Below are 18,691 nucleotides of genomic sequence, written 5' to 3' on the forward strand. Positions count from 1 at the left end.
CATGTTCCACTAGGAATAGACTTCCTAGCTTCTTTCCACCCTAAGGTCCCTATGCTCTATTCCTACTTTTTTGGTTCCTTTTTATTAAACACCTTCCAGTACTGAGTTCAGTGTCATCCCACAAAAGAAATGGTGGCTAAGTGCTATCAAAAGAGCTTGAATAATAAAATAACTATCTTTTTACATGTGACCTTCTTACTTAGTTCTTTTAATTATTAATAAAGTAATTTCTACTGATCAATATTTCAGAGATTTCATTTACTTAGAGGTGAGACAGTGGACCGTCCAGCAAGGCAACTATATACCCATCACAAAGAATAGTTGTTATTATACGGCAGAACCCAGAAAGAAGTTATGAGGGTATGATTCAAGAAAAAAAAATACACAGCCCAATGCCACCATCTCAGTGTTACTACTTGATTTAGATTGGTTTTGAAAGTAAGCTAGAAGTTTACAAAGCCATCTTCCATAAATATGATGGAATTAATTACCCATGTAGTACCTAAAATGCCCAGATGAAATATATCAATATCTACCTTATCCTTATTCCTTAATACTCTTTTAACAGACTTTGCCTCTTTGTCAAATACATTTGGCACTTACTGTGTTGAATATGGAATCCTAATGACTCTTCTGTCAAAGAAGAGGCAGACTTAGGAGTCAGGTAGTACTGCACTCTGTAGAACATATCACTACACATGAGGACTAGGGTTCAAGTCTCCAGTCTCTACCTAGAAGGGGAAAGCTTCACAAGTGGTGAAGCAGTGCTACAAATGTCTCTCTTTATCCCTTCTCTCACAATTTCTGTCTGTCTTATCAAATAAAAGAAAAAAAATTCTTTATTGGGGGAATTAATGGCTTACAGTCAACAGTAAGATATAGTAGTTTGTACTTGTGTAGCATTGCTCAGTTTTCCACATAACATTTCAACCCCCTCTAGGTCTTCCTCCACCATCATGTTCCAGTATCTGAATCCTACCCCCACCTCAGAGTCTTTTACTTTGGTGCAATACACTAAACCCAGTTTAAGTTCTGCTGTGTGTAGAAAAAGAAAATTTAAACTATAACAAAATGGCATCCAAAGTGGATTCATCATGTAGACAGGCACCAAGTCCCAATAATAACCCTGATGACAAGAAGAAGAAAGAGAAAGAGAAGGAGAAGAAGCAGGAGAGGGAAGAGAGAAGAAACAAAGAGATACTCTGTTAAATAGTAAGGGCATTTTATTCAGTACAGTGGCTATGGAGGAATGTTTATAAGAGAACTTTCAGAACTTCTTTCAGAGCAGGCTTGGATATAGTTGATTCTTTCAACTCTTGCTTGCCTGAGAAGGTTTTTATGCCTCCATCTAGTCTGAATGACAGTCTAGCAGGATACAGTAGTCTTGGTTGAAAGCCTTTCTCATTGAGCACTCTTGCATTCTCTTTTGGCCTGTAGTGTTTGTGTGGAGAAATCTGCTGCTAATCTTATGGGTTTTCCTCTGTAAGTGACTCTTTGTTTTTCTCTTACAGCCCTCAGGATCCTTTCTTTATCCTTATTCCTTTCCATTCTAAATATGATGTCTCTTAGTGTTTTTATGTCTGTGTTAATTCTGTTTGGGACCCTCTTTGCTTCTTGAATATCTAAGTCTTCTATGTTGTCTAGACTAGAGAAGCTCTCAGCTATTATGTCCTGAAGAATGCTTTATTCCCCTCCCTCTTTCTTCCTCTGGTAAGCTAATAATGTGTATATTATTTCTTTTGAAGTCATCCCATAGGTTTCTGTTGTTGTTTTTAGTATCTCTTAATCTCTTTTTGAGATCTCTTACTTCTTTTTTAGTTGTCTCTAATTTATCCTCAGTCTTGCTAATTCTATTTTCAGCCTCATTTATCCTATTCTCTTTCCCCTCTACTGTTTTCTGGAGTTCATCTATTTTGTTACACTGTTCTGATACTGTTTTAGTTTGTTCAGTTAGTTGCGTTCTTAGCTCAGGTATTTCAGCTTTCAGCTCTCTAATAACCTTGAGATAATTAGTGTTTTCTTCCAGAGTTTCATTTGTTGTTTCTGCATTTATGATGATAATTATTTTAAACTCTTTACTCACTCCTGTGACTATTTCTTTAAGTACTGTTTGGATGTTGACCTCATTATTTTGTGCTTCAGCCTTTGGGGGGCCTTTAGCTGGACTTTTGTCCTGGTTCATATTTCCAATATTTCTTCTTATTGTTTTAACCATTCTATATAGTATATTATGAGGTCTCTCTCTCTCTCTCTGTACTTTTCAAGTTACTGATCACTCTTGCTTGGATTGACTTGTGTCTATGTAAGGTACTTAAAGGGTTCACAGTTGTGGAAATTGACAGTTGTTTCAATATTATTTCAATCCCTGATTTGGAGCATAATGGCTTTAGAAGCCTATTTTGTTCTTTTTCTTCCCTGTAGGCTATAGCAGCCTGAGGGCTTTTAAACTATCAGTAGGCTTCTTAGCTTAATCACTCCCTCCTGAACAAGACATAAAGCAAAGTGAGCAAGAGATAACACAGTGTTTCTGCAAAGAGACTCTCACACCCCAGGGATCAAAAGTGCCGGGCTCAATTCAGCTTCTCTGCCAAGCTGGGCAGCACTACTGGGCCCTGTGAGTTTCTAAGCATGTCTCATTTATAGTCTATAGGTTCTGAGGCAATTACTCACCATGTTCTCATCAGGAGAATAATATGAAAAGGCCCCCACCACATAGTCCCACTGCTAGGCCAACAAAGAGTAGATCTTCTCCTGAGTTTCCTGGCCATTTCTCTGTTCCCTGATGTCAGCACAGGGCCTCCCCCCCCTTCTGCTCCAGTGTCGGGAAATTGTGTGGAGCCTCACAAAGCACCCTGCATTTTTCTGCCTCCAGGAGCCTTGCATTCCTTAAAACATTAATCCAACTCCCCATGCTCCACCCTGCATTCCTGATACTATGGCCTATCTACACAATCATTGTTTTGCCTGAAAGATCCCCACCCATTCCATTCCTTTCATCTATCTTCTTTCTACCCTCAAGACCCTCCCTGCCTGCAAGTAGTATTAATCCTACCAGTTAAAACCCCTGCAACATTTGCTAAGGAAGTTTCTACTCTGCCAGCACCTTTTTGCCTTTCTCTGCCCCTTTCCTTGCCATTTCTGTTTCCAACTTCCCACTTCTGGGTTTGCCCTTTAAAAGCCTTGACTCTCTGATCAATAAAGATTTGCATTGCCTCGCTGCTACGTGTTTGGTTCCTGAGTCATCTCCCTCAAGTCGCTGAGTGAGTAGCAGCCCAGGCTGGCTTTGGTGGAGTTCTCTCCAACCCAGAGAGTACACGCCCGGAAAGAGGCACCTCCACGCTAGCCCGGCATTCCAGCCTCTGAGGACAGTAGTAATGGAGACTCACAGTTGCATTTGTGAGTCTTAGAGGAGTCCTCTCCTCCCTTTAGCAGTCTTTTTGTTGGTAAAAAAGACTGGAGGTGATGCCTCAACTGGTAAACTGCCTGACTGTTAGCAGCCACTCAATCTCTCCTTACGTTCTTCTCTGTCCATAAGCCATAGATATTTGCATTCACCAGTGATTTTATGGATTCCTGAAGTCATTCTAGTCCTGCCTTTTTGTGGTCCCAGGTGATATCCTTTGGTATTCCTAGTTGACCCAGGAGAGGAAAGGAGAAAAGCACAACTGCTGCTGCTCTGTAGCCCTGCCTCCCCTGTTTCTTAATTTTATAGAGATAAAGATAAACAGAGAGAAAGCAAGTTAATCACATTTTTGCTCTTTACAATGTTAATCACAATTGTTATATTCCATGAACCTCTATCCAGCGTCACAATTTTTTTTTTAATGTGGGAAACAAAACTAAAGGTAATTTCCATTTAAAGGCAATATCCACTTTGAAGTCATCCTTGATGAACATTGACTTTTATATTCTATTTTCTAAAGGCTAAGTATGAACAGAGTCACATTAGCCAGAAACTCATTCGGAAAGGAAAAGCAAGCCTGGCCCTGATGACAAGCTTCACAATATGCTAACACTTTGCCTCCCTGGAGGACATCTGCTGTCTCCTCCTGTTTACTAGGCAGCATTTGTGTAAGCCAGGATATGGGAAGTATTTGAGATAATGTATGTGTAAATAGAATCCCCTTCTACCCAATGAGAGAAATTTCTTTCTTGATGTAGAAATTAAAAGTTGGCATTTTTCATAACCTCATCCCTCCAAACCAGCATCTTCCAGTCTCTTACAGGTTTTAATAGCACTCTCAACATATAAAAAAATTTACCTTTGTGCTGATTTAAAGTTATTATAGCAATTCTGTTAATTCCCGAACAGTCTAGTGCATATAATTTCAGCAAAAGTAACAATCTAAATTAAAAGAAAATTTTGACATTGGCACAATAAGGTAAGAGGTATTGCTGAGGGACAAGAGGTACATGGAGGGTACAGCCCAGAAAATAGGAGTGATGACAGGTGTGGCTATTGTCACAAAACATGTGTCTTAACTTTTTGAGTGTAACTTGTCTATTAAAATTTTTAAGTCTCAAGTGTTTACTACCATAAATGTGATAAGCCTGTATGATTAACTGTGTAAACTTCAACTCTAACTTTAAGTTAAAAAAAAAAACAACAGCTTAAATATAAACAAATCTCTAAATTTCTTAGATTCTTCAGTGTTTTATTTTCAACCTCATGTGGTAATTTCCCAACTTAGATTTGGGTTTCCATACAGAAGTTTGTGTATGATGCAGCTATACAATACTAAATAAACTGTTTTCACAGTTTGATTTTTTCCTTCTCTTTCATATTTTTATTGTTGTTGTAGTTATTATTATGTTGTTATTGATGTTGTCATTTTTGGATAGGACACAGAGAAATGGAGGAAGGAGGGGAAGACAGAGAGGGGAGAGAAAGACAGACACCTGCAGACCTGCTTCACCGCCTGTGAAGTGACTCCCCTGCAGGTGTTTTTTTTTTTTTTTTTACTTAGGAAATATGTAGCTCTTACTTAAGGTGTGTCTCAGTCTTACTATTATTTCATAAAGACTTAAGGCTGTTTAAAAGTCAATTTGGCTAAATCATTAAGCTATAGATAACTGTACATGTGTTTCTGTTTATACAAAATTTAATGCTTGTCACATTTCTATTGGGTAAAATTAATTATTCTAAAGAAAAAAGTTATTTTAACTTGGTGTAAAATGAAAGTTTTTTTTTTAACATTTAAGCAACTATATGAGATTTACTCTAAGTTTTTTTCTGTTATTGCCTCTAAAGTTGCCATATCAGTTTTATTAAATTTGTGATAGGTTTAGAGTAAATAAATTGCTAAAATTTTAACAGTAAATTAAGTTCTAATATTGCGCTTAAATTGTTTAAGCATTTTAAAATCATACTACTTAAGAGATGGTAATCATTTTATCCTGTCAATGTCTTAAGTATTAATCTAAAGATAGTATATGTCGAACTGCGCCACGGAGAAGAGAGAGAGGAGATCTAGAGTGAAAAGGGAACACAAGTCTTTATTTGAGCTGGCACCTCAGAGTTGGGTGAGAGAGAAGCAGCTTGGGCTATGTGGAGGTAGCAAAAATGGCCGCCTCACACAGCAACCTTCCCTTTGTCTAACCACCAAAGTGAAGGGCCGGCAAGAGAGTGAGGTTCAGAAGAAGGAGGGCTTTTATGGGAATAGCTCTCACAAGAATGGGAAGGGGGAGGAGTAACCAGAGCACTCCAACTATCAACAGTGCCCTGAGGGCACAACATGGCAGATGTGACTGCATCTGCACAATTTCCCAGCAAGTATATTGATATATCTATATGCTAATAAAGACATTCTAAACTTGTATAAAACATATGAAAATCTGGGAGCCGGGCGGTAGCACAATGGGTTAAGCACACATGGTGCAAAGCACAAGGACCAGCAGAAGGATCCCTGTTCAAGCTCCCGGCTCCCCACCTGCAGGGGAGTCACTTCACAAGCGGTGAAGCAGGTCTGCAGGTGTCTATCTTTCTCTCCCCCTCTCTGTCTTCCCCTCCTCTCTCCATTTCTCTCTGTTCTATCCAACAATGATGACATCAATAACTACAACAATAAAACAACAAGGGCAACAAAAGGGAATAAATAAATAAATAAATATTTTAAAAATATGTAAAAATTTTTTTAAAAAGTATTAGAATCAAAATATATTTAAGTCAATTCTACCCATTGGGTTATCAATTGCAAGTAGGCTCCTAACTTGGTACAAGTTCTTATTTATCCTGACCTTGGTATTGTGGAATTTGTGTGTGTTTCTTGTTGGTCACAAGTGAATGACTGCTGTTTGTGCTTCTGTGACAATCTCCTGAGGAGCCAATCTTCCACCTTCCACATGATGATATCTTTCTTAACATAAAGGATCCCATACCTAGTTAGTCTTTAGCTTGTGTGCTTTACAGCAATGTTCTTATATTTTGTTCATGGGTGATACTAACCTTACTTTTATAAGTTATAAGCCATTGAGTGCTTAGAGGTCCTCTATAAAACTTTATACTTGCTTTTTTCACCCTACTCTCTAGTTATTTAACTAGCTATATATCAAGAGTAAGTAAAGTTTACTATTCCAGTTTTAATCTATGGCGCCATCTTAAAATAGTTGCCACCTGCTAACCTTTAGCATATATTTTTTCCAGTTGGTTGAAAGTATTCTAGTAAATGTACACAAGGCAAAGGATAATGTTGTCCCTAAGATACCTTTGACTTGAAACATTTTTCATATGTCCGTTGGTCTTTTAGATCTCTTGTTTGGTAAGTATTCTGGTTCATATCCTCCCTCCATTTTTAGATGGGGTCATTTGTTTTCTTGTTGCTGTGTTTGGTGAACTCTTTCTATTTTGGTTATTAGCTTCTTGTTTGATGTATGGCATGTAAAGACCTTCTCCTTTCTGTAAGGTTTCTCAGCGTTTGGGTGGTTTCTTTTATAGTGCAGAAGCTTTTGATTTGGTGTAGTCCTATTGGTTTATTTTTTGTTTTAGTAGATTTGCATCACTGAAGATGCCTTCAAAATGTATATAGAAAAGACTTCTGCCAATATTTTCCTCTAAGTATTTGATACATTCTGGTATAACATCCAAGTTTAAAATATATAGACTCCAGTATCTTAAAGAATTTACCATCTATTCCCGTTTATGTAGTGTTTTGATTATGAAGGGATGTTAGATATTGTCAAAAGGTTTTTTTGTATCTATTGATACAATCATGTGGTTTTTGATCTTGCTTTTATTGATGTGGAAAAACAAAGATATTTATTTACATATATTAGGCCAACCTCGCATCCCCAGTTTTCCATACAACAATACAACCTCTGTCATCCTTCTTGGACCTGTATTCTCCCCCCCAACCCCAACTGCTCCAGAGTCTTTTCCTTTGGTGCAATATACAAATTCCAGTTCAGGTTCTCCTCATGTTTTCTCTTCTGATCTTGTTTTTCAACTTCTGCCTGAGAGTGAGATCATCCCATATTCATCCTTCTGTTTCTGACTTATTTCACTTAACATGAATTTTTCAAGGTCCATCCAAATTGGCTGAAAATGGTGAAGTCACTATTTTTAATAGCTGAGTAGTATTCCATTGTGTATATATACCACAACTTGCTCAACTACTCATCTGTTGTTGGATACCTGGGTTGCTTCCAGGTTTTGACTATTACAAATTGTGCTGCTAAGAATATATGTGTACACAGATCTTTTTGGATGGGTGTGTTGAGTTCCTTAGGATAGATCCCCAGGAGAAGAATTGCAGGATCATAGGGTAAGTCCATTTCTAGCCTTCGAAGAGTTCTCCAGACTGTTCTCCACAAAGGTTGGACCAATTTACATTGCTACCAGCAGTGCAGGAAGGTTTCTTTGACCCCACAACCTCTCCAGCCTTTGCTGCTGTTGCCTTTTCTGATGTATGACATTCTCACAGGAGTGAAGTTGTATCTCATTGTTGTCTTTATTTGCATTTCTTTGACTATCAAAGACTTGGAGTTTTTTTTCATCTGTCTCTCAGCCTTTGGGATCTCTTCTGTGGTGAATATTCTGTCCATGTCCTCTCCCCATTTTTGGATGGGGTTATTTGTTGTCTTGTTGTTGAGTTTGGCAAGCTCTTTACATATTCTGGTTATTAGCCTCTTGTCTGATGTATGGTATGTAAAGATCTTCTCCCACTCTGTGAGAGGTCACTTGGTTTGGGTAGTGGTTTCTTTTGCTATACAGAAGCTTCTTAATTTGATGTAGTCACAGAGGTTTATGCTTGCCTTAGTCTTCTTTGTAATTGGATTTGTTTCATTGAAAATGTCTTTAAAATTTTTGCGGAAAATAGTTTTGCCAATATTTTCCTCTAAATATCTGATATTTTCTGGTCTAACATCCAAGTCCTTGATCCATTTGGAATATACTTTTGCATTTGGTGAAATACAGTGATTCAGTTTAATTCTTCTGCATGCTTCAACCCATTTTTTCCAACACCATTTGTTAAAGAGACTCTGCTTTCCCCATTTAATAGTCTGGACCCCTTTGTCAAAGATTAGATGTCCATAGGTGTGGGGCCTCACTTCTGGGCTCTCAATTCTATTCCACTGGTCAGTGTGTCTATTCATGTTCAAGTACCAAGAAGTTTTGATTACAATGGTACAATTTGAGATCTGGGAGTGCCTCCAGTTATGTTCTTTCTTCTTAAGATTGTTTTGGCAATTGTATGTCTTTTCTGGTTCCAGATAAACATTTGTAGCATTTGTTCTATTCTCCTAAAAAATGTAGTTGGGACCTTGATGGGGATAGCATTCAACTTGTATATGGCTCTGGGCAGTATATTCATTTTGATGATGTTAATTCTTCCAACCCATGAACATGGAATATCTTTCCACTTATTTGTGTCTTTTTTCAATTTCCTTGAGTAGTGACTCATAATTTTTCAGAATACAAGTCTTTCACTTCTTTGGTTAGGCTTATTCATAGATATTTTATTGGTTTTCTTGCTATAGTAAAAGTAATTGATTTCTGGATTTCAACTTCTTCTAACTTAGTTTTTGCATAGAAGAATGCCACTGACTTTTGAATGTTAATTTTGTAGCCTGACACCTTACTGTATTGCCTGATGATTTCCAAAAGTTCCTTAGCAAGAATTTTGTTTCATATTTCATCACCTAACATACTATTATTGTAACAATAAAGCTAACACACTCACACAGATAGAATAAAAACTTGCACTTATTTTAGACTTCTCTAAAATTTAACTATTTCTTCCTTAACATAAGTCTGGACTCCATAAATATAGTACCTTAGACTTAAGTCCAGAAAATACGTGGTGGTTATTCAACTACTGTTTAACCAATGGCCTTCAAGGCCTTAACAACTGGGAAGAAGTTTAAGCTTATTAGATTGAAGGTGGACTCCAGAAACTGAATGGTAATGAGAGACAGGCTTACCTAGTTTGGCTGTATTGGCCAGTGACAGGACACTTCACCACCCGGAGTCCTGGTCATAGATATGGGCCTAGACCTGCATGACATCTCTGTCTCTTTCACTAGTCACTTTCATCAGGGATGTCTCTTTCTCTCTGCCCTATTGTGGGCCTCTCAGAACTTTGTCCTCATTAATAAGTAACATTGGCAAAAACTACCCACTCTCTGGAGGTAGGCTGGGTCACTCTACTATGTCATTTGAGGAATGATGACCCTAGCTGTGACCACAGAGTGAGCTTAAAATGACAGGGACCTGGAGTTCATACAGACTCTTTGTTAAATATTAATAGACATGGGAACCAGGTCAAATTGATGTGGTACAGTTATACTATATACATATATATATATATATATACATATATATATATATATATATATATCTTTTATTTTAATATGGGAGTTACTCTCTGCCTTAATCCAGTTCTCAAGTCCCACACTCTATTCTAATGCCATTCTCCCAGATATTTCTCAAGCCTGCATTTATAGTGATAGCTCAAAGATTGTTAAGAGTCTTAGTTTCCTAAGAACATTTACACCTAAATAAGTATCCTATCTACCTCTAATCCTGAGTTTCTTAACTCTTATTGGCTCTAATCTTATACTTATACCTCCATTTATTAAACATTTGTATACCTTGCTACCTGTCAGTCATCAAGTCCCAGATGCTGCCATGCCCCCATCCTGACCTCCCTGCACAGATGACCACATGGTGAAGTATTCAGAAACCTCATATCTCCAGAGCCCTACCTTATGAGGGAAATATTAGGGACAGACCAGGTCTGTCTAGGAGTATGGGTCAGGAAGTATGTTTAGGAGTATGTCAGCAGGAAGCAGTTACAAAGTGCAAAACTCCATCCTTCAACAACCAAAAAGAATTTGGGGTCCATACTCCTAGAGGGGGGAATGTTTAGGAACAGGAGGTACCTAGAGGATACCACCCAGAAAATGGGAGTGGTGAGAAGTGTGAATTGGAAAGGTAGAGGCAGGGCTTGGGTGTTAAAAGGTGGGCCTGTAGTCATGACTCACTCTCTGTTCAGATAATGTACGCAGTAACTTGGCTTCTCTCTCTTCTCCCTATCTTACTTTCTCTCTCATGTTCTAACATATGAATAAAACTGTGAATTCATGAAAATCATGCTTTCTCCTCAATTCTTTGTTGAGATAATACATGATGAACTTTTTATATGGGGAAACAAGTGTCACCTCCTCCCCCAACAATATACTGCTACCAGAAATACTCGCAGGTATGGCTGCTACCTATCTGTCTCAATAAAAAGTTTCTTGGTCAGGGGCCAGTTGGTGGCACACACATTACTATGCTCAAGGATCTGGGTAGGAGTCCCTGGTCCCCACCTGCAAGGGGGAGGTTTCAAGAGTGGTAAATTGGGTCTTCTGGTATCTGTATTTCTTTCTTCTCTCTGCCCTTCTCCTCTTAATTTCTCTCTGTCTTATCAAATCAAAGAAGGGAAGGAAGGAAGGAAGGAAGAAAGAAATAAAGAGAGAGAGAGAGAAATGAAGGGAAAAGAAAGAAAGATTAATCACCAAGAATGGTGGATTCAAATTGCAAGCACTTTGTCCCAGTGATAATCCTGGTGATAATAAAAATAATTACTATTATTATTATTATTTATTGGTCTATTCTTGGGATACTTGGTATATTTAGTCCTAAGATTTAAAAAAATGTAGCATGATATCTCTTACCTTCTTACTTCATCACTTATGGCAAGAGACAAATTATACAGAAAAACCTTAAAAAGAAATAGTGGCTTTAAATGATGGAATAGATGAAATGGATACCACAAGTATATACAGATTTCCTTCCCCAAAGAAGTGAATACACAATTTTCCCAGGTCCATATGAAACATTCTTGTGATCATATATTGGTATACAAAAACAGTCTTACTAAATATGTCAAGACTGAAATCATAAACAATGTCTCTGTAACAACTGATCTGGATCTAGAAATTAACCAGAAAAATTAAATGAGGAATAAAAAAACATATGGAGAATAAACAACATTTTTCTCACTAACACTTGGGTAAGTAAAAAAATCTAAAAAAAAAAAAAAAAGGAAGTCATATGGAAAGCATAAAAAAAATGAAGAGATGAGCTACTAGATAACATGTAATGCAGCAAAAGCAGTATTAAGAGAGAAATTTGTAGCAGTATAGGTCTACATTAAGAAGGGAAGTCAAACAATTGAATGTTCAACTGAAAAAGCTAGCAAAAGTGTAACAAGCAGACTCCAGTGTTAGCAGAAGTAGTGAAAACAAACAAACAAACAAAACAGAGAAATAGCTGAGGCCATAACATAGTGGTTTTGCAATAGACTCTCATGCCTAAGACATGGAAGTACCAGGTTTAATCACAGGTACTAATATAAAGCAGAGCAGAGCAGTAATCTGAAGAAAAGTGGGGGAGGGGAGAGCACAAATAATTTAAATAGATATAAAACAGAAAAAAAAAGAGATGGCCCAAAAGATATCTGAAATTAAAATCTTATTTGAAAGAAGATATAAAATAGATAAAACCCTCATTAGATCATTAAGAAGTGAGTGAGAGAGAGATCCACAATGAAAAGAATCAGGGATATTTTATGTTGTTTTCCTCTCTATCCTTGTTTAAGTTTCACCTATATGTGAGATCATCCAATAATTATTCTTCTTTTAATGGTTTATCTCACTTAACATGGTACCTTCAATATTATTTATTTATTTTTTATTTTATTTATTTTTTGGATAGAGATAGCCAGAAATCTAGAGGGAGATAGAAAGGGAGAGAGGGAGTTGGGCGGTAGTGCAACAGGTTAAGAGCACGTGGCTCAAAGCACAAAGACCAGTTAGGATCCCGGTTCGAGCACCTGGCTCCCCACCTTCAGGGGAGTCACTTCACAGGAGGTCTGCAGGTGTCTTTCTGTCACTCTTTCCTCTCTATCTCCCCCTTCTCTCTCAATTTCTCTCTGTATCCAATAACAAATAAATAAATTTACAAATTTTAAAAGAAAGGAAGAAATAAGGAAGGAAGGAAGGAAGGAAAGAAAGAAAGAAAGAAAGAAAGAAAGAAAGAAAGAAAGAAAGAAAGAAAGAAAGAAAGAAGGGAAGAAAGAGCAAGGGAAAGAGAGACTCTTGCAGCACTGTTTCACCACTCCCAAAGCTTTCCCCCTGCAGGTGGGCTCAAACCAGGTCCCAGAGTATTGTAATATGAGCACTGACAAAAAACATAGGATAAGAGGGGTACAACTCCACACAATTCTAGATACCATGGAATGCAGCAAAAGCAGTATCCACCAGAGTATCCCATCCCCTCCCCTGCTAGCTTTCCTATTCTTTATCCTATGGACCCAGGGTCATTCTGGTGCAGAAGGTGGAAGGTCTGGCTTCTGTAATGGCTTCTCCACTGAACATTGGCATTGACATGTCAGTCCATACTCCCAGCCTTTCTCTCTCTTTCCCTAGTGGGATGGGGCTCTGAGGAAGTGGGGCTCCAGGACTCATTGGTGTTGTCATCTGCCTAGGGAAGTCTGGTTGGCATCATCTTAACATCTGGAACCTAGTGGCTGAAAGAAGAGTTAACATATAAATCCAAACAAATTGTTGACTAATTATGAACCTAAAGGTTGTAATAGTTCAGATGAAGAGTTGGGGTCTCCATTTTGTAGCTAGTTAGTAGGCCTATTTTAGTTATATTCTAAAAGGTCCATGACTATATGATTTTTTTTCTCTGAGCCTGACATCTGATATGCAGGTGGATCCAAGTTATTGTCTGGGGAGATGAAGTCATGGCTGGAAAAAGGACTAGAAATCTGGATCAGGGAAGAGAGTATCTCTCAAATATGGGAAAGGTGTATAAATATTGTTGACTGTAAACCCCATCAATTGACCTGGTCTGGAGCCCATATTCAGCTTAGGAGCCTATGTGAATTTTGCATCCCTATAGATCTGAGCTCACATTCTGTGGTCATGAGTAGGAATGTTCCAGGCTGCGCCAATTTCAGGACCCATCTTAAACCATAAGACAGCAGGAACCTCCTGCTTCCTCTATAGAGCCTATATTCCTCCAGTTCTGGAACCTCTAGGGTAGGTCTCACTTTCCTGCATGCTTCTGTCAATTCATACCAAATGATATTGCGTCTGCTGATCCCAACCTAATCAACGCAACAAGTACCACCTTGGCATGCTTCACTTCAGACTGTCTAGAGATGTCAGGCATGAAATGTCAACCCTTCAGCCTCATTACTCAGGTAAGACCTTTCCTTTCATAGGATTTTCTAATTCCATTTGGGTGGTTCACTTCCTAACAAAGTCCCAAAACCTAAATATAGATAGACCAGGTCCCATGAGATATGACATATGTTCACATGTACCCACAAATTAGGGCAAATTATATTCCTGAAAGCAAAAGTGCACAATAGTCTCCAATGAGTCAGTATATGCAGCAAGCAAGTAGAAAGACCTAAAAAGACACCATAAAGTTTATAATGAAATAGTATCTACTTAGACATAAATACCCTCCTCACCTCTTCCTATTACACTTCCCTCAGTCACTCCAAAGCTAACCTTATCAAAGTAAGGACTGCAAAAGCTGAATAAGGGAAAGAGACAGGCATACTTTAAGGAGCTCTAGTCGGGATTTCCTGAGATTCCCAAACAGACATGATGGGCCTAGACCTCGAATAAATCCCTCTCTCCATTGTTACTGGTCATCTCTATCAGGAACAACACGATAGACCCCTCTTTGGGCCCCCATAAGATCTTGCCCTCAACATGGATCAACAATGGTAGAGAATATTTTGTCCCCCAAAGGAAGACTGGACAACATACTCTGCATTCCACCTAAACATATTCTGAAGGGTTTCTTGTTGTTTTCATATATCTTGCTAAGCATACACAAGGATTCTGAGATTCTGCATAAGTGAGGTTCGCTTCACTGCCCATAAAACACCAAGTTCACATCTGATGGAACTGAACATGACTAATGAAGACAAAGTGAAACCATGAAAACTTGTTTTCTGTAAAGTGAAGTGAAGCAGATTGATCAAAAGATCATACTTGTTTTGCAAGCTCTGAAATATCTTCACAAATTTGGCTTGAGATTTAATTACTAGATCTAGAACCAAGCTTCAAAATCTGGTTCTGGTGACCTTTCCACTGTTAAAAGTGATTCTGCTCTCTCCCTCACCCTCACAGTTTGTCCCCAAATATGTCCTTCCTACCTATTTTTCAGTAAGTACTTGGAGTCTATTCATTTACAAATCAACCCATTTGTTTGCTTTGATTTCTGTGATTCAAATAATACTGCCTTAATCATCAAAATATAAAATCCTTCCTTACTGGAAGGCTGGTGGGGAGAAAAGTCTGTCAATGATTATTTTTCAAAAAATTACCTCGGGATTATAGTATTCTCCTGGAATACATATCTACAACTTTTATATCCTCTGTCTAAATTTATCTTATAGACACACAAACAAGAAATAAAATGTCCTCAATGAAATATTTCTAGAAATTTAGACTAATGAACAGGAAAAAAAAAGACCTCAGGTCAGATCTTTAAAAATTAATATTCTAGGCACATGGGCTCAAATTCTTTTTCTTTAATTTATGTTTATTTATTTACTGAATATAGATAGCCATAAATCAAGAGGGGAGTGGCTGATAGAGAAGGAGAGAGACTGACAGATACCTGTAGCACTGCTTCACCATTTGCAAAGCTTTCCCCCTGCAGGTGGGGTCTGGGGGCTCAATCCTGTGTCCTTGGGCATTATAACATGTGTGTTCAACCAGGTTCACCACCACACAGCCCCTCAAATTCTGGCATACCTAAAGCATTTCATTTTCTCTTATTATTTATTTATTTTTTTATCAGAGCACTGCTCAAGTCTGGCTGTTTGAATTATAAGAACTTGGGAATGATATTGTAATATGAGTTTATGTCTGACCAAAAATTACGTTGTGCTTATACTTTCCATAGTCATACATGTGAAGATTTGACTTTATTTTTGTCTCCCTTATCTTTGTTATTCTCTGGAAATTTTTCAGTACATAGGACCTGAGACTTGCATTTTTTTTCACTTTTTATAGTATATATTAGACCTATGGATGTAGCAAGAACAGAATCTCGCTATTATCCTGTCCTGTATTAGTTTTTTTTTTTTTTTTCACATAGGAAAGCGACAGGGTCATCAAAATAGCTCCCTTGGATAGCATGTTGCTTTGCCATGTGTGTAACCTAAGTTTCAGTCAGGGCCCCACTGCACTGAAGAAAGCTTTGCTACTGTGGTGTCTCTCCCTAATTCTTTCTAAATCTGTCTGAAAAAAAGTCAACTCAAAGTGGTAAAACTCCATAGATGACCAAAAAAGAAAAAAAAAAAAAAAAAAGGAGAAAGCAAGAAAGGAAAACAAAACTTCCTCTAATACAGAGGAAACTGGACTCACACTTTGCTCATAAGTGGCAAAGTATGGCAACGTATGGCAAAGTATGTGTGACTAGCTTTAAACTTGAGGTAATCCTAGGCTGTAATACCAGGTGTGATCTCCAAACTTCTTTTCAGCCTTTCCTACCCTTAGGTAAGGCAAGAATGCTACTGAGGATTGGGGTGCAGATATTACCTGTGTCACATTTTTATAAGGTTCTTAACAGTTTCAATGTCCATTGAAGGAAAGGAAACAGAATATTATGGGCTTCAAATGATGACAACTTTTCTCCTTTCATGAGAAACATGGGGAGACTTTTCTCTGGTCTTCATGGTAAATATTTGGCAGGAAAAAAAACCCTGCAAAACTGTGGAGTCCCTCGGACTGACTTATACAATCACCAGGAATTCATCACTTAAAATGTTTGGGTTTTCTAAACAAACAAGGAGACCCCTCACAGAATGGGAGAAGATCTTCACATGTCATACATCAGACAAGAAACTAATCACCAAAATATATAAAGAGCTCAGCAAACTTAGCACCAAAAAAACAAATGACCCCATCCAAAAATGGGCAGAGGATATGAACAAAACATTCACCTCAGAGGAGATCCAAAAGGCTAACAAACATATGAAAAACTGCTCTAGGTCACTGATTGTCAGAGAAATGCAAATTAAGACAACACTAAGATACCACCTCACTCCTGTAAGAATGGCATACATCAAAAAGGACAGCAGCAACAAATGCTGGAGAGGTTGTGGGGACAGAGGAACCCTTTTACACTGCTGGTGGGAATGTAAATTGGTCCAGCCTCTGTGGAGAACAGTCTGGAAAACTGACAAGGCTAGACATGGACCTTCCATATAATCCAGTAATTCCTCTCGTGGGGTTATACCCCAAGGACTCCATAACACCCAACCAAAAAGAGGTGTGCACTCCTATGTTCATAGCAGCACAATTCATAATAGCTAAAACCTGGAAGCAACCCAGGTGCCCAACAACAGATGAGTGTCTGAGAAAGCTGTGGTATATATACACAATGGAATACTATGCAGCTATCAGGAACAATGAACCAACCTTCGCTGACCCATCTTGGACAGAACTAGAAGGAATTATGTTCAGTGAGCTAAGTCAGAAAGATAAAGATGAGTATGGGATGATCCCACTCATCAACAGATGTTGAGTAAGAAGATCTGAAAGGGAAACTAAAAGCAGGACCTGATCAAATTGTAAGTAGGGCACCAAAGTAAAATCCCTGTGGTGAGGAGTAGACATGCAGCTTCCTGGGACAGTGGGGGGTGGGAGAGGGTGGGAGGGATGGGTCACAGTCTTTTGGTGGTGGGAATGGTATTTATGTACACTCTTAGTAAAATGTAGTCATATAAATCACCAGTTAATTAATACGAGAGGTGGAAAATTAATTGTATGTCTCGAAGTTTTTCAAAACACAAACTGAATCTTTTCAATATATAAGCCGTGTAATTGGTATGCAGACTCTCTCAAAAGCCTAGACCAAGTAGATCAGAAGCAACCAATAGCACAGCTATATACAAGATACTGGGTACTGTACAGCAAACCATAACAAAAGGACTTTTCAAAGTTAACCCAATTACCAAACAATGTGATGATAACATTAACTATCGATTGTCTTTTTGAACCCTAAGGCAGCAGGAACCTCACATCTCCACTATAGAGCCTCTACTTCCCCCAGTCCTGGAACCATTGGACAGGGCCCACTTTCCTGTATGCCTCTCCCAATCCATATCAAATAATATTGCATCTGCCGATCACAACCTAACCAACACAACGATTGCCACCTCAACATGCTTCACTTCAGACTGTGTCCAGAGACTTCACGTGTGGAATGACAACCCTTCAACTTCATTACTTGGGTGAGACCTTTCCTTTCATAGTACACTCTAATTCCATCTCAGGTGGTTCACTTTCTTTTTTTTTTTTTAAATAATTAAATGCTTTTTTTTCTTTTTTTTAAATATTTATTTTATTTATTTATTCCCTTTTGTTGCCCTAGTTGTTTTATTGTTGTAGTTATTATTGTTGTTGTCGTTGTTAGATAGGACAGAGAGAAATGGAGAGAGGAGGGGAAGACAGAGAGGAGGAGAGAAAGATAGACACCTGCAGACCTGCTTCACCGCCTGTGAAGCGACTCCCCTGCAGGTGGGGATCCGGGGTTCAAACCGGGATCCTTATGCTGGTCCTTGTGCTTTGCGCCACCTGCGCTTAACCTGCTGCGCTACAGCCTGACTCCCTGGTGGTTCACTTTCTAACAAAGTCCCAAAAAACTTATACACCAGTTTCTGTGAGAGAGAGCATATGTTCACACGTATCCGTAAACTACTACAAAATATATGCCTGAAAGCAGAAGTGCACTAGAGTTTGCAGTGAGTACCCCCCTAACATTTCCTCTCCACTATTCCAACCTTTGGGTCCATGATTGCTCAACAATTTGTTTGGCTTCGTATGTTAACTCTCTTTTCAATCACCAGGTTCCAGATGTCATCAGGATGCCGGCCAGGCTTCCCTGGATTGAAGGCCCCACCAATGTGTCCTGGAGCTCTGCTTCCCCAGAGACCCACCCTACTACGGAAAGAGAGAGGCAGACTGGGAGTATGGACCGACCAGTCAATGCCCATGTTCAGCGGGGAAGCAATTACAGAAGCCAGACCTTCTACCTTCTGCAACCCACAATGACCCTGGGTCCATGCTCCCAGAGGGATTAGAGAATGGGAAAGCTATCAGGGGAGGGGGTGGGAAATGGAGATTGGGTGGTGGGAATTGTATGGAATTGTACCCCTCCTACCCT

This window comes from Erinaceus europaeus, chromosome 2, assembly GCF_950295315.1.
Source record: "Erinaceus europaeus chromosome 2, mEriEur2.1, whole genome shotgun sequence".
Classification (NCBI taxonomy): domain Eukaryota; kingdom Metazoa; phylum Chordata; class Mammalia; order Eulipotyphla; family Erinaceidae; genus Erinaceus; species Erinaceus europaeus.